This window comes from Eleginops maclovinus, chromosome 17, assembly GCF_036324505.1.
Source record: "Eleginops maclovinus isolate JMC-PN-2008 ecotype Puerto Natales chromosome 17, JC_Emac_rtc_rv5, whole genome shotgun sequence".
Lineage (NCBI taxonomy): Eukaryota > Metazoa > Chordata > Actinopteri > Perciformes > Eleginopidae > Eleginops > Eleginops maclovinus.
Window position 1 is genome coordinate 14,340,001 of NC_086365.1, and position 14,254 is coordinate 14,354,254.

Sequence of the window (14,254 nt, forward strand, 5' to 3'; positions counted from 1 at the left end):
GGAGCTTGTATCAGTCTGGCATCTTCTCCCCTTCAGATTGGTTTCCTCCTGCCCTCTCGTCACACCTATGCATAATTCATCTTCCTCATTGTGTTATGCCGTCGATTTTGGTCGCCCTCTTTCCTCTCCATCAATCTTTTTGGGTGTTTCTTTTTCTCGACATTTCGCTCCGTCACTGTTCGCACTCTATGTCTTTATTTCCGTTTCATGTTTCGCTCTTCCATCTCGTTCCGTCTTTCTTGACAATCCTCTTTTCCTCTTCTAGATATATTCTGTTTTTTTCATCCCATGCCAATTTGATCAGTTCACATAACAAAAGCTGAGTGGAAAGAATGGAAAAACAGCTTGAAAGCTTATAAAAGTTGCATGTCTGGTGGAATCTCTTCCCAGTTGTCTGTGGGTGTCTTTGTGAGTGTACTTACATAAGGATGTTTGCAGGCGGTCAGTTCACTTTGGATCAGACTGAAATATCTCAAAAACTATTGGATGTATTGATATTTAATTTGGTACAAACATTTATGGTTATGTCTCAAATCTTCACATAGGGATGCTCGGTCCGGACACCTATGATTTACTTTCTAACACAACGGGTAACCGTGCACTTCAATCCATGATGCTACATTGCAGTCTCAGTAACACGTGGTTAATTAACAAATGTGAAGAGACAGTTACTTGGTTACGTTTAGGAAAAGTTTGTGGTATGAAATAATTGGGTTACGGAACCTCACATTGAGTCTTATAATAATAGTGCTTTACAGAAGAAGAAAACATAACAACAATATTAAAATAAATAGACAACAATCTAAAACATCAACAGCGATCCTACTGAAATTCCGTTGAAGTGAAGCTAATAAGAAAATAAAAGCAAAACAAAAGAAATACAGTACCAGTGAGAATTGAAAGTTAACCCAAATTATAACTCAGATTAAAAAGAGGTTTTTAATTCACTATTAAACATTTCAAGGGAGTTTGCTGAGTCTTGGTTTCACACGGCACAAATACAACAGTCACCTGGTTGAAAGCCCTTGGTTAGCAGCCATCCCACACTGCTATCCACGCTAATCGGACTATGAAATACATCACATATGTCTTAGAATTGCCATGAAATAGGGTACGGACCTTAATGTTCCCTTAGTAAACCATTGACTCTCACATAGTGTCATCATCGGCTTAAAGAGCTAATGTCTCCCATATTTGGTTGATGACTTAATACCTCCAAATGTAAAGGCATTCCTATCTGTCTCAACTGCTGTGTTTGGTGCTAAAAAGTAAATGTGATATGACACTAGTAATGTGTATATCTAGTGCTGTCTTCACAACACAGAAGCAAAAACGGGAAGTGCCAAATGCATTCCTAGTCCTTCTAACGTTTCCAGGCTACAGCTTCACACAGTGAGGTATGCAGCCTCTATTTTTGCTTCTGGGTGTGTGTGTGTGTGAGTGTGTGTCCCCCGTACCCAGATATATTTCCTGTCGCAGCCTCATCATTACTCTCATCCTCTGTTAGTGCCCTCGTTTTAAACTATTTGTTGCTACCTAATGTTTGAGTTTTCTCCTGAAAAATGACACTAGCATTTTCCCATCTGCAAAATGAATTGTGTCTGCAGCCGTACAGTACAGTCTACAATTTGCACACATATACGGGATGCACAAATGAATATGTCACCTCCTGAATTGCTCCAAACAAAAGAGTGTAAATATGGCTGTTTAGGTGTAAGTGGGGTACTTCATCATTTTACCGTGGCAGTAATTATTGGACTTTTTGTCGTTGCTTATTTCCACTCAATGCCGGAGCGGCTGGCTGCTTGAATTATGCATGTTTGTTTGTTGCTGATATTACAGAAGCAGATGTCTCAGCTGGAATAATGGAGGATGTTGGAGTGTTGTTATGTTGTTCTCTTTTTCCTCCTCGATGAGCACTTAGGCATCTTTTTTCACAATGAATGAACTCTTCAGTGGTCAGGAATGGGTTAATGGGTTATTGTGCAACCAGTATGGATGTCTTCTCATTTTCGTGTGCATGCTCTATTTCTCTGTGTGTCATATCCTCCACAAGCTATAAGCAATAAGGTTCATCCAGAATTTAATATGTGAGTTGTAGTCCTCGTGACTCCGCACCAACACATCATTTAACAGGGTGATAGGACTGAAACATCATGCCTCTCTGAATCACACACACAAGTTTCCATCACCCAGAGACATCACAGTCATTCTGCTATCTGAACAAAAAGAAACGGCAGTGCCAAATACATCATTATGTTTTATTACTAAAAGATAGACTTAGCGGAATGCTCAATTCTGATGGGTCAGTTTGGACATTCCAGAGGTCTGCTAATTTCCGATAACAGACCGTTGCTTAGGAGAGCTCTCTGATCAAGAGATTATACAGTATGCAGTCGTATCAAACCGCAGAAAGAAGTGCGCTCGATTTAACTTCCGCTGTGAGCATCAAACAGCAGAAAGAAGATGGACAGGAAGTAAACACTAACGGGAACAGCAGAAAGAAGACGGACAGGAAGTAAACACTAACGGGAACAACAGGAAGAAGACGGACAGGAAGTAAACACTAACGGGAACAGCAGAAAGAAGACGGACAGGAAGTAAACACTAACGGGAACAACAGGAAGAAGACGGACAGGAAGTAAACACTAAAGGGAACAGCAGAAGAACACAGACAGGAATTAAACACTAACGGGAACAACAGGAAGAAGACGGACAGGAAGTAAACACTAACGGGAACAACAGGAAGAAGACGGACAGGAAGTAAACACTAAAGGGAACAGCAGAAGAACACAGACAGGAATTAAACACTAACGGGAACAGCGGAAAGAAGACGGACAGGAAGTAAACACTAACGGGAACAGCAGATAGAAGACGGACAGGAAGTAAACACTAAAGGGAACAGCAGAAAGAAGACGGACAGGAAGTAAACACTAACGGGAACAGCAGAAAGAAGACGGACAGGAAGTAAACACTAAAGGGAACAGCAGAAAGAAGACGGACAGGAAGTAAACACTAACGGGAACAGCAGGAAGAAGACGGACAGGAAGTAAACACTAAAGGGAACAGCAGAAAGAAGACGGACAGGAAGTAAACACTAACGGGAACAGCAGAAAGAAGACGGACAGGAAGTAAACACTAAAGGGAACAGCAGAAAGAAGACGGACAGGAAGTAAACACTAACGGGAACAGCAGGAAGAAGACGGACAGGAAGTAAACACTAACGGGAACAGCAGGAAGAAGACGGACAGGAAGTTAACACTAAAGGGAACAGCAGGAAGAAGACGGACAGGAAGTAAACACTGAAGGGAACAGCGGAAAGAACATGGACAGGAAGTCAAGACTAAAGGGAACAGCAGCTTAGTGAGCAGCTAAAAAGACATACATTTGATAGTTTTCCCCTCCCGAACTCATGCACATGACATGTCAAACCCTGCTCTTACACGTGTGTTTTTGTTATTCAGACCCAGGCTGTGAGGTGATTTGTATGCTGCAGTAAAGACTAAATTGTAACGCCACCTCAGTCCTGCACAAAGTCCACTTCCCGACTGCCTCAAACTCCTCCTGTATAATGGATATGTCTGCCCGGGTTATCTTCATCTGCACTTTGTGATTCTAAGTTTCACCTCCCTCTCTGAGTTGCCTCAAGGCGAGACCTTCTTCAACCCGTCTTCTTGATCTTCCTCTCCCCCCCCCGAGGCCCGACTGAAGCTTGGAAATGTGTGAGGTTCGTGTTATGCTTGATAATGCAATGGCACTTTAAATACATTCCTAAAAAGTTTGCATTAGCCAGGGTCAATGCGGAGAGACACGCAAAATATGTCTAGTGTGAAAGCAGTACTCTTCCCTTCAGTAAAACAATGTTTAATGAACGATCCATCTCTGACCATCGCTTTGTAGTTCAATCATGAAATTTAGAACGTGTAACTCCTCACAACAGATCAATATGAGGTCTTTGATTCTTAGATCCAAGTTTTTCTTTAATATCACGTCAAACTCACGTCTCAACACACTCATTTCCGACAGATTTAGTCTGATGTATTTCAGCGAAACTACTTATTTGTCACCAGTCATGCTATACTGGAATTCTCCCACATATTAAACCGTGTTTGCCAGAAAGCGCCTCACTTAAAACAGCATATCATAGTATATATTCCACATGGAATACCTAATCAAATTCACTCCAAGTCCCTTTATAATTATTGATATCAGACACTTATTACAAGATTCATACTTTTCCTGAGTTTCTCTTTTATATGCAACTAAACTCTGATAGTTTTCTACAGTTTACTTATAGATATGTCACACAAATGTTTAACCACGACTACATGCAGCTATGTTAAACTCAAGCTTAAAGGGACATTTTAAACGTTGTGTTGATAATACTTGATTTGCACCGCCTGAGCTTGCACTATTTGAATTGTTGTTTTTGTTCTTTTTAGATTGTTGTATGTCTTTTCATTGCATTGTTGAGGAACCTGTGACCCAAGTGGTTCATTCATTACACAACTACACTGACATTAGCCCTTTTGAATCTTGGTAAAATTGTCAATCCATGACCGTAACAGTTAAATAACGTAATCTACCCCTGGTGTTAGGGGCAGAAATATCCTACCATGGTTCACCGTACCGGACTTGGGTGATTCAAGATTCATATGCAGTAGCTACAGTGTAGATATGGCAATGATAAACTTAAGTCTCAGGCTCCTCCAACCATGCAACATAATATATAAAGGACATAAAACAAATGAAACCAATAAAAATCAGTGAAAGAAATAACAGAATAAAATCAAAATGTGCAAGAAAAAGAATATATGCATGTAAATGGAATATGATATATACAAGAACAGAATGTAAGATTAAATAATGTACAGTAAAATGAAAGTGAATACAGTTTATCATGATACACAGTATTTAAAGCCTGGGAATGAGGTGAGGAGTTCAGTCCTGGGGAGCGACCCGGTGGTGATCATTAGAGAGTTCAGTCGGTTTCCCTCATGCAGGCACAGACTGAAAACAGTCAAAAAGACACACAGAAAACTTGTCAAGGATTCATTTCTGTGTATTTTTGTTATTCAACAGAGCTGCAATATGAGGGATATGATAAAGAACCCTTAAAAGCCTTTGCTACATGAGCACAAAGTGTGTTGGATTGCAGGGTTCGCTGTTTGGAGCTGTCAGACAGTGAGCCCAGTGGGAGCCTGCAGAGTTAGCTTCTCCATCCCAGCACCTTCCTTCATGTCTGGGTCAGAGCCTTCTCCTCCGCCTCCTGCTAGTTGGAGGCCAGAGGACTCCCTGGTGGTCTGTAATGAGCTGCCAAGTCAGCAGCTTCTACTACGCACTCACAGTGCACACATGCAGCCACAGAAGCGACAGCACACACAAAGGCAAACTGCAGAAGAGTATGCCTCACAAACGTAGACCTAGATCCTGTTAGAGGGGGGCTCTGGCACAATGTGCATGCTCATGTTGGTGCATATAGTCGTGAAGAAGAGCAGCCCTTTGGAGGCAGGATTAATGAAGCAGCAAACAAGGCCACACTGAGCCACAGTCTCTTCTGCTTCCTTGCTCGGTTGACTCCACATAACTAACTGCCACTGGCTCTCTTCTTCCTCTCTGATCAGAGCTTGATTACTGTAATATCATCTACTGTCAAATGGAGTTATAAGGGGATAAAAGTAGCTTTAAACTTATAGTAGTTTGCAATTTCTTTTAGATTTGCGACGGTAACAGAAGAGCAATGGCGTCCTTTTACATCCCTCCCTTAAAATGAGCTGTTTTTTTCCATTCTCAAATACTATATTTAACCTTTATTTCTCGAGGTAATGTTTCATTTGATCAATAATTCCCTCTCACACATACACAGTACAGTATGAGAGTGGTTGCTTATTAGCAGATCCCCCGAGGGCCCAGTTGAAACGCTGGAAATTAGGTTTCCTTCCTCTAAACCCAATGCCGGTAATGATGAAACAGGGAACACACACACATACAAACAGGCAAATATACAGCATGCAGTGACACACAGATTGGGAATCTTCCACAGCAGGTCAATCGCAGAGCAAAACCCAAGCGGTAACACTTGATCCATACCAGCTAATTGATTTCCTCTGCAGTCATTCTGTCTCCATCAGGGCACGGCAGTAAATGGTGCCATCAGCAATATCGTTAAATAAATACAAATACATGAGTGTACACGAGCTAATCAGCAGCATTTAGCTCAGGTTGTGTAAAAAAACAGAGGATCAAGCTGTTGGAAATAAGCATCATGTCGAAGATTTTAAGCTTAAATGATTCAGCCTGTCTTTAGGTCTGTGGCACAGTGACATCTGCTGGCCAATTGAGGAATGACATACAGGAAATGCAGCCAATCCGACAGTCAGATGTACACACACACACACACACACACACACACACACACACAGCTCACTACAGTTATGTGATTAAAGTCAGAGATTTAAGTCTTTATTTTCAGAAAACCTGTGAATCAAAAAAAAGGCCAAAAATTGGATTAAAAAAATGCAAATATTCTGTCGAAAAAAAACTTGTATTCAGATTCTCCCCAAAAAATATTCCACATGTGGCCTTAATCCACCTCCGTAACTCTGCCTTCAAAAGACAAAAACAAATCTGTTTGGAGACTTCCAGAGTAATAACAGATCACCTGAAGAGGAACCCAGGCTTGCTTTTTGTTTATCTCTCCTTCCTGAGCAGGAAATGTTATTCCCTCTGTGTGTGAAACCTCCACCATCTGCGCTCTACTCTATTCGGACTGAACATGTGCAGCACTCCTGTGCAGTGAGCATCAGGTGGGCGGCTGAGCCTCGGTGACCTGAGGTGCATTAAATGTCACCTCTTAAAAAAACAGGAGAGAAAATATTGGAATTCATAAAGAACGACATCAGAGGACTTCACAGTATAGGCAGCTGAACGCCACTGGCATTAGACACACAGCTGCTGTTTTATAATTTCAGATCATTTTTCTAAATGTCGGCTTTTAAAAATGTCCTATTATTTTAAACTAGGTAGAATCCTCTTTATTGTCACATACATGCACACAGCAGAGCACACACAGTGAAATTGGTCCTCTGCATTTAACCCATCCTAGTACTAGGAGCAGTGGGCAGCTATTGTGCAGCGCCCGGGGAGCAATGGGGAGGGGGGATTGGAGGTGTCCGGTGCCTTGCTCAAGGGCACCACAGCAGGGCCTAGGAGGTGAACTGGGACCTCTCCAAGTAGCAGTCTTCCTTCCATTTTTCTAGTCTGTTCGGAGACTTGAACCGGCGACCCTACGATTCCCAGTCCAAGCCCCTACTGACTGAGCCACTGCTGGACTGCTGGAAGGTTTATTACAAACAGCATATTGTCATACACCAACACGGGCAATACGAGGTTCCCAGAGCCAATTCTGGAAGTCCCCCAGAACTATCTCTGAGTGCCATTTATAGAAGAAAATATGTGTGCACACCCAAAGCATGTGGGCTCGCCTGAGGTAATCATTAAATGTGTGCCCCCCTAAGGGGACATAGGTCCGTTCATAGGGGCCCCCTGACGTTGTTTTTCCCAACATTCCTCTTACCCAACCTATGACCTCAGAGAGTATCTACCTTTGTATATCACCAGATTTAATCCACCACACCTGTAAAACATGGCATCGGTAACCCAATCTGAGTATCACAATATAAAAGTAATGTCACCTGATTACTTCCCGTTACTTATGGATTTCCTCAATATCAAATTAAATGCAAATAAATCAAAGTGTAAATAGATATTGATAAGATGCGTTTATCTTAAGTGTATTTTCAGAATTATAAATTGCAGTTTTAACTGAAACAGAAATGCCAAATTTCAACTCCCAGTGGGCAGATTCTGAGGAATTTTGAATAGAATTCGAGGACGCTGGATGATTGGATCTGACTGATAGGGTATCTATTTTAAAATGTTAGGGTTTCACTTCAACTTAGTTATAAGCTGTGGGATATTTCTGACCACAATTATCCAAACAATGCAGAACAATTACTGTAAAATCTCAGTTACAGACCATAAGACTCTGGGTGGGTATTCGAGGAAACAAAGGGAAGTCTCCCAGATGAACTTATAAGGACGTGGATAAAGAAAATGCTCCACAATGCGAGAACAATTGATAAAATAAGTACAAAATACAATACAGAAGGGTCAAGTATTATATGCGAGCAGCTGTGGACACAAACACACACACTACCGGTTGGACACAATGCTCCCTGAAATAACGAATAGCATAAAACACACATTTGAAAGAGCAACAACAGCATATCAGTGACTCACAACTCAAATGTGTTAAGCTAAACATACACAATATATCTGGTGACGCCGCTGACCTTATTGCAGCAGACACATTAACGTGTGTGAGCTAATTAAACGTCAGGTTCAAGAAGTCAAGTGTTTCCGTGCCTCCGCTCTCCGGGGGCCTCACTCATCATATCAGGATCAGTGGCAGCGAGAGGAGACCATTCACTGTAATTGCATCTCTGTGAGGGTCATTTACTGCAATCATATAGAGTCTGTAGCTAATGGAGCCATTACTGCCAACAATGGATGTCGTGCTGTTACCTATTGTGAGAGGAATGCTCCCCCCCCCAACTTCCTCTGCATTTGATCCCTCTACATCTGATGGGATTGTGAGTGTTTTACCGTATTGTGATCCTGCATGGTCCAAGTGTTTGTACAACTGCTCCACCAATTGTACATCTGCACAGAGATTGGTGTTTTTGAGGAACTCTATGAATCAAACTAGCACAATACCACATTGAGGCTTGCCAACAACATTGCCTCTGACCCCAACAAGATGTCCTGCACGGTGAATCTGAATTGTTTTTCATCACATCATAGCTACCGGGTCCAACGATTGAATGAGGTAGGACTCTCTTGTGCACCAGTCAGTCCTAAAATGAAATGCAGATTTAACTTCAGATCAGGTGTACATTAAAGGGTCTACACTTTAAGTCTTTTTACCACTAAAAGGATTCAGGAGCTACTATGGTTCTTCAACCAGGCAGGTGTCCTCGTCAAAGACTTTTTACTTATATACTTATATTGTTTGTGTACTTACTCAGCTGTCATTTCTTCCACTTCCACTTGCCTGCTCTCCTATCAGTAGACTACCTCCACCTGCTCATACTCTCCACTGACCTGCTCCCCATTCGCTAATCAGCTCCATAGTTTATACAAAGCTCCACTTCCACCGGGAAGTAAACAGCTCGGCCATTTTTGCAACCCTAGTTTGCCCTGCCTGGAGTTTTTGCTCTATGTTAAAACATTTTGGGAAGTAAAGCTTTTTTTTAACGAACCTTTTGGGGGTTTATATCGTCTTGAACTGTGAAACGTTGCATGTGTGTGTCTGGGAGAGAGAGCTCTTTGGGTGTATCATGGTACAAAAAGTTCCCAACACTTTTCTCTAAGAGTTGAATTGTTTCACTCAGAGACATTCAAAGTCACCTCTGCTTCCCTCTGCCCTATCCGTTCTTTTTTTGTACAGTTTTACTTTGAATGCTCAATGAGATCATCTTTGCTCCATAAATGGGAGAATAATTATGCTCTCAATCACAGCGGGGGTGAGACACAGGGGCAGGAGCACAGTAATCACATATGCTGAACGGCAGGGTGAAGTGAAGGCCAATTACAGAGAGAAACTACAGTTCGGAAATGAGCGAAAGATATCTTAATTTGTGGGATCCTGCCCAAAGATTAAGTACACGAAATAAAGATGGGAGGGAGACGAGACAAAGCGGAAAATGTGGAAGAAAGACATCGAGAAAGGAGACAAAAGGATGAGTAATCAAAGTAAAAGTGGATCAAGTTAGAAGGTTTCTTTGTAGATTGTTAAACTCTTTCATTCTTGCTCCTCCTTCAAAGCAACACCAGATGGCAGCATTGAGCTGTACGTGCTGCTGATGCATCCAAACCATGGATGACTTAGCATCCTGAAGAGGTGCCGACACTTTTGGAAGATAATGAAGCTCACCATAAAGAGATGAAGCTTTAATAACTTTGATGAAAAGCTCTCAGAACAAAAGAACTACGTTGTGAAGAGTGTGATGAAAGCCTCACTGGGAATGAATACTGGAGCGATAGAAGACACTCATCCTAAAAGTCTCATTGCAATATTAAAAGCAATAAAAAATCTTATATCCAATTAAATAATCCGAATATTGTCGAGTAATTTTTACTGCAGAACTGCAAGATTTTTAAAACTATTGAACACTTCAAGAAATAAAAACACTGAGAACAAAGGAACTTTAAAAAATAGTAATTATTAAAAACATGATTTTCTATCAGAGTTATGGAAGACTCATTTTTAATGCCACATTTTTTTAAAGTATTCAACCAATAAGAAAAAAAAAAACGAAGGAAAACTGGAACTTACAAAAAATATTTTCCAAAAGTTGTTTAATCATCCTGAAAGTTCTCAAAGATAATTTCACATTGACATGCACTGAACAAACTGAAACATTGACTTTAATTAAGTGTAGTATGTCAAAAAATGTCACACAACTGTATTAGGTTAGTGGAAAGCACTACTATTAGGTTCCTTCAACTTAATATTATTGCTTTCGATCAACCCACTGAAATGTGTTGACATAATACACTTAATTAAATCAACGTTCCAGTTTCTCAGTGAGGTCTCACAGACTGCAGCAACAGGCAGGTAGGTAAATAACATTTCACAGACAAAGCCACATAGGAGTGTGAATAATTCAGATGAGTAAAAAGTGTTTCCCCAACTGGAGCGTCCTCCTGTGTGATCACATTGAATCAGTCTGACTGTTTCTATAATTCATTGAGTCCTCTTAAGCACTGCAGGCTGTGTTTTGGGGTTTGTTGTCTGTTTGGTTTAGCCTGTGTGAACACACCAGTCCCCGGGTCCTGAGTGTGTGTGTGTGCGTGTCTCTGATTACCTCCCCATACAGCGGGTGTGTGTGTGTGTGTGTGTGTGTGTGTGTATAATTTATTTTCCACGCAGTACATATACAGTAAAATCCATAACATGTTGATGGTCTTGGCATGTTTTTCTTGCCTCCTCCATGCCCTACTAAACTCAAGACTTTCCCTATGTGTGTGTGTGTGTGTGTGTGTGTGTGTGTGTGTGTGTGTGTGCGTGTGTGTGTGTGTGTGTGTGTGTGTCCTGCTGTGTGCACTCATCCTGTGTGTGCACGCCTGGTGTGTGCCCTTGATGTCCCTCTGTGTCTGAACCGTGGAGTGTTTCCACGCATGAGTGCATCTGCGAAAGTGCCTCTCTGCTTTATCTCTCTCTCCACCCACCCACACACACACACACACTCACACCAACTAGCAGAGTCTCCACAGACCACACACACAATGGACATGATAATTATAAGTGTGTGTTGCCCCGTGCCTTACAGCTGATTTTAAATTGTAAACCACAAGTTGCTGCCGTGTGTTTTCAAGGTCACAGGACACACGGAGTAATTTAAAGGACTTAACCTGCGGAGCCCGACGGACGCTGAGCGCTCACTGAGTGATTAGCTTTGCCAGGCTATGACTTGTTATCAAAGGGAGGAAAGAAAAAACGACTGTTTCCATTAACTCGTATGTAACCGTGCATGACTCATTGGATGAATGCACTCAGGAGTGAACATGCAAAGTGAATGAGAAATACTCTGCCCTATATTATCTTACTCACTTCTGCCATAGGGAGCATTAAACTTTCATTAAATCCCACAGACCCGATGTGATGCTACTTTATGACGCCCACGCTTGCAAATGGCTTAGTAGTAAGGTTAAGCAAAATGCATATGTTTGGGGGCAGTATTTACTTCAAACACTGCAAGAGTCATGTGATTTTTTTTAGATGGATGCTTTGATATAGCTTTAAAGTTGTTAAAGAGGCCCTATTCTGCTCGTTTTCAGGATCATATTTGTATTGTGTGCCTCTACTACTGCTTTAATGTCCAAAAAGCTCTTTATTTTTCTCATACTGCCCGTGATGCAGCACCTCTTTCCACCCTCTGTCTGAAACCAGAGCCCAGTCTGCTCTGATTGGTTTGCTGGCTGGCTCTGTTGTGATTGGTCAACCATTTATAGATGTCCCGCCCCTTGACTATATGGTACAATGTGTTGAATGCCATCACATGGAGGATTTTCTGGCAGGGGGGGGGGGGAGTTTGTGGGACAGAAACACTGTGATTTTAGACTTTGCAGACCATTTACATGCACACTGATCTATATAACACAGGAAAGGGAAAACACCAAAACATATTCATGGGGCCTTTAAACGCTGCCCCATTTACGTCAATTCCTCAAGACTTGTCGCCGTTTTTGGATTATTTTTCACCGTGGAGACAAGCAAGAGAAAGTTTCCTTCACCTATTCAAGGTACAACAGAGTGATATATTGACATACATTAAACTGAATCCAGGTCAGAGGAACATATTGGCAGAGGCAACGAGCTATCCATCTTCAGTGCTCTCCCCCCTGGTGAAACTTGGCTTTCTGTGTGTGTGTGTGTGTGTGTGTGTGTGTGTGTGTGTGTGTGTGTGTGTGTGTGTGTGTGTGTGTGTGTGTGTGTGTGTGTGTGTGTGTGTGTGTGTGTGTGTGTGTGTGTGTGTGTGTGTGTGTGTGTGTGTGTGTGTGAGCTACCCTGGCAGGATTTGGCCCAAATCACCTATTTGATGTTGAAGGTCACCAGCTAGATGTCTGCCAGTTCTCCTTCCCCTCTGTCTCCCAGTACCTGCATGATTGAGACACAAACACATTGCATATTTGTGAGTATCGTAATGTGTTTGTTACACGTGCATATCCATGTTCTTATCCTGTGTCTCCAATCCTTCTTGTTGTGGGTGAGTATGTCCTGCAGCCTGTGGTGAGAGGAGCCTTGTGGAGCTTCTCTTACAGTACTTAGAGCACTTGAGACATAAAAGCTCACTTCATTAAGTCCTGGGAGACGTCTGAATAATTGACCGAGCTACTGGACATTCATCACTTACTCACAGGTAGTGATTTGTGTAAGTGTGAGTAATAATCGCTGTAGGCACATATCCATAATTTTAGCTTACTATTTATAATGTTTAACTCTTACTTAAAGCTTTCTTTTTAAGTTTACCCATTTATTTCCAACTGTATATCCATTAATTTCCAGTTAACTATTCCAACTATTATCTAAATACTTACTGTCAATAAAGCAGGTATTTATCCATTGTTTTAAGCTAACATTATTACCCTTTATCCACTTATTTGGGATAAAGTTATGTTGTTTATTAATTACTTTTAGCCCACTATTTCAATTATTTATTTAGATACATTTTGCAAATAATTTAATATGTTTATCCATTTCTTTTAGCTTAATATTTCAACTGTTTATCCATTTAATTGAACTGATATTTAAGCAGTTTATTTATTACTTTATGCTAAATATTTCAACTGTCTATCCATTTATTTAGGCAATATTTAGGTTGCTTATCTATTCATTTTACCCACCTATTTTACATGATTACCCATTTATGTGAGCTAATATTAAAGCAGTTTATATATTACTTTTAGCCAGCTGTTTTAACTGATTATCCATGTATTTGAGCAAATATACAGTTGTTTATCCTTTTATTGTAATTGATTCATTACTTTTAAGCTTAATATTCCAATTATGTCTCAATTTATAGGCAAACTGCTTCGAAAGCTTCTATCTTTTAATGGTTAGTCTTAACCATTAATCATGAGTCAACAGTTTAATAACTTGTCATTATATAAACAGAATATACAAAAGTAAAGAACTGAAGTATCCTTTCCAACTCACATCAGAAAACTATTGAAAGTATGAAGCCAGGTGCACCTCGGTTCACTTCTTTGGGTTGTAGTGAAAATAAATAGTCCGTTTGAGAGGCCAATAGACGACCTGAAGTAGCCTTTTCATGCAAGAGCAACTTTTATAGAGAGCTGGTTCAGTTATTGGTGCTGTAGAAGAACACCCACAATCAATGTCCATATCCCCTGCAGTTAGAAATCAATCCAAAAAAAACTGAGGATCACTTTCAGAAATGTGGAGGCTTGCAGTGGGCACAGGAAGTTGATGAATATGGATGGCATGACAGCCATGGGACCAATACTGAAATATGTGCAGCTTATCAGAGCTTAAGGTAACTTTGCAGCATTCAAATCATGAATAATATTGGAAATTAATCAGCATTTTACAAGTATATCGTGCCTAAAATGTTGTTTTCTTATACAATTAGATAGGAGGATACAGAGTACTTCATTTGGTTGAACT